Source organism: Bactrocera neohumeralis, chromosome 5 (genome assembly GCF_024586455.1).
Source record: "Bactrocera neohumeralis isolate Rockhampton chromosome 5, APGP_CSIRO_Bneo_wtdbg2-racon-allhic-juicebox.fasta_v2, whole genome shotgun sequence".
Lineage (NCBI taxonomy): Eukaryota > Metazoa > Arthropoda > Insecta > Diptera > Tephritidae > Bactrocera > Bactrocera neohumeralis.
This window is the reverse complement of record NC_065922.1, coordinates 62,000,579-62,003,808: the sequence shown is the minus strand read 5'-3', so window position 1 is coordinate 62,003,808 and position 3,230 is coordinate 62,000,579. Positions and strand designations below refer to the sequence as shown.

The 3,230-nt window shown below is 38.0% G+C and overlaps 1 non-coding gene across 1 annotated transcript; it reads right to left on the bottom strand.

Moving 5' to 3' along the window:
* Positions 1 to 1,174: 1,174 nt before the first annotated feature.
* Positions 1,175 to 1,248, bottom strand: Trnai-aau (transfer RNA isoleucine (anticodon AAU)). Its single transcript has one exon. It is a non-coding gene; the product is annotated as a tRNA-Ile (tRNA).
* Positions 1,249 to 3,230: the final 1,982 nt, after the last annotated feature.

Sequence of the window (3,230 nt, the reverse complement as noted above, 5' to 3'; positions counted from 1 at the left end):
CTCAACAATTTAACGACGTAATATGTCTTTATGTATAATGACAGCTAAAACAGGGTTGCAATTATATTTTGCGTGACATTGCACGCAAATATACATAGGTTTTGGTCTGACATATTTTACAGCCATTGCAAATAATTTTCTGCGTGTGTGTGTTGCTGTGCCGGTGCACTAAGGGGAAATATATGCAATTCTTGCACCGTGCAAGGGTTTTGGAAGAGCAAGAGAATACCCCTACTGTGTATTTCTTACATGTTATCACAGTAGTAGAGATACTTTTCTCAATAGCCTTTTTTTAACAGATCACGCGGGGTCGTGTCAAGCTGTCATGTTATTTTTTTGTTATACATGGTAGTATGATACTTTTCTCTAGCCTTTTTTAACAGATCACTGATTTCGTGGGATGCCAGAAGTTAACCGCTATAATTACTTGTCGAAATTAGTGTGAAATGTTCATTGAACTGTCAAAATAAATGTTTATATAAATTAATTAATGATTTTGCATTTTAGCATTTATATATGTATGCATTTTCAAAGTGTTAAATTTAGTGTTTTGTATAATTTATTAAATACTCAATCTAATATTTTTCAGTAGTGGCATCATTGGCAAATGTTATAAAAAATGCGAGTTTTGAAAGCTCTCTCTCTCGAATCAAAAGTATTGCATCATATTATCCATGGTATTGTTTGGCATTTCATCATGGGAAGACTTACGCCGTTCACAAATCGTTCAAATAACTTTATTGCGAATATTCACGTTTTGTAAAGAATGTGTTTCGCTCGCTTCGCTCAACTTATGGTCGACATAATCGGTTTACTGAGAGTAATATTCGCAACACCAGCACCCAGCTTGAGACTCAGCATTCATTATTGGATAATATTCGACGGAATAGACCCGTCCCGCACGGATTAAAGAAAATATAGCAGCCGTAGCTGAGAGTGTACACGAAGCCCGTGTAGAGTCGATTCGGCGCCATTCGCTTCGCAACAAGCAACATTGCCGCATTTGGCACGATTAGAACAACTTGAGGAAATTTCAAGCTGCCAATTCTGTCTTACTATTTGATACCTGAAATTGAAATTGTATTATGTAATTTCTAAAACGTATTTCTTCAGTTATATTTATAAAACATATAGATTATTTAGAAAATAATTTTAAAACAAAAAATAATGGTAATGGCCCATGAGGGGATCGAACCCGCGACCTTCGCGTTATTAGCACGACGCTCTAACCAACTGAGCTAATGGGCCAGTTATTTACCGTTGGCTCAAGTGCCAGCGCAACAAACAGCTGATAAAACTAAATGAAAAAAAGCGGGACAAAAATATGCAGTCTATGTGCTGGCGATAAATTTAAAGATTTTATAAATTTATTTTACTAATCACAATATACGGATACCATATTTAACTAATCATATTGATGCATATGTATGTATGTATATACAGATCTTTACATATAATATTAAATAGATACATATGCATATATTGTAAGTAAACACATGCAAGACTTATTTATTTGAAGCTTTGAAATACTACTATAGTTTCGATGAGATAACACAGAAAGCATATATAGATACACCCAACTCTTTTTTTACACGGATTTGAAGTTACACGGTTAAAAAAAAAATTTTTTTTTGTAAAAAACTTTTAATCTAGTAGGGTTTCAAAATCACTGTCTTGTAATTATGTTTGTGTTTACCACACTTAGCACCATTGCTGAAATGAACATACATACATACATAGTACTCGTAGTAGCTGGGAAATCCACTTATTCGATAACTGTTACCTACACATTTTGTTCGCATGATATTTACATTGCTGAAATGGATATCTCCAGCGATGATACGGACTTTAGTCCAGTTCGTCGCAAACAATTGCGCTTGTTATCAAGTAGCGACGAATAATTACCAATTTTTCACCTGCATGAATTATGTATTTTAAGTTTTAATGCTCAATAAAATGCCATATAAACATACAATTTGTAGGCATATCTGAAATTTTATAGTTTTCGACATTTTTTACACGGTTTTTCGAAGTAAATATAGTTCTTTATTTCATCTTACACGGTTTTGAAATGACATGGAACGTATCCCCCATTTTACTATAGGAAACGCCTCTTTTTTACACGTTTTTTTTTTACACGGATTTCTGAGGAACGTATCTACCGTCTTTGTAAAATATGGTCCGACGAAAGCATGCCCAACGATTGGAATTTAAGTGTGCTCTGCCCAATCCACCAAAAAAGGAGACCCCACAATCTGCGCCAACTACCGTGGGATAAGCCTCATCAACATCGCATATAAGGTTCTATCAAGCGTGTGTGAAAGGTTAAAGACCACCGTCAACAAATTGATTGTACCTTATCAGTGTGGCTTTAGACCTGGCAAACCAACAACCGACCAGATATTCACCATACGCCAAATCTTGGAAAAGACTCGTGAAAGGAGAATCGACACACACCACCTCTTCGTCGATTTCAAAGCTGCTTTCGACAGCACGAAAAGGAGCTGCCTTTATGCCGCGATGTCTGAATTTGGTATCCCCGCAAAACTAATACGGCTGTGTAAACTGTTGTTGAGCAACACGAAAAGCTCCATCAGGATCGCGAAGGACCTCTCCGAGCCGTTCGATACCAAACGGGGTTTCCGACAAGGTGACTCCCTCCCTTCTTCAACCTGCTTCTGGAGAAAATAATTTGAGCTGCAGAACTTAATCGAACAGGTACAATCTTTTATAAGAGTGTACAGCTGCTGGCGTATGCCGACGGTATTGATATCATCGGCCTCAACACCTGGGACGTTAGTTTTGCTTTCTCCAGGCTGGACAAGGAAGCACAGAAAATGGGTCTGGCAGTGAACGAGGGCAAGACGAAATATCTCCTGTCGTCAAACAAATAGTCGTCGCACTCGCGACTTGGCTCTCACGTCACTGTGGACAGTCATAACTTTGAAGTTGTAGATAATTTCGTCTATTTAGGAACCAGTATTAAACCCCACCAACAATGTCAGCCTGAAAATCCAACGCAGGATTGCTCTTGCCAACAGGTGCTGCTTCGGACTGAGTAGGCAATTGAAAAGTAAAGTCCTCTCTCGACGAACAAATGCCAAACTCTAAAAGTCACTCATAATTCCCGCCCTGCTATATGGTGCAGAGGCTTGGACGATGACAGCAACCGATGAGTCGACGTTATGAGTTTTCGAGAGAAAGGTTCTGCGAAAGATGTATGGTCCTTT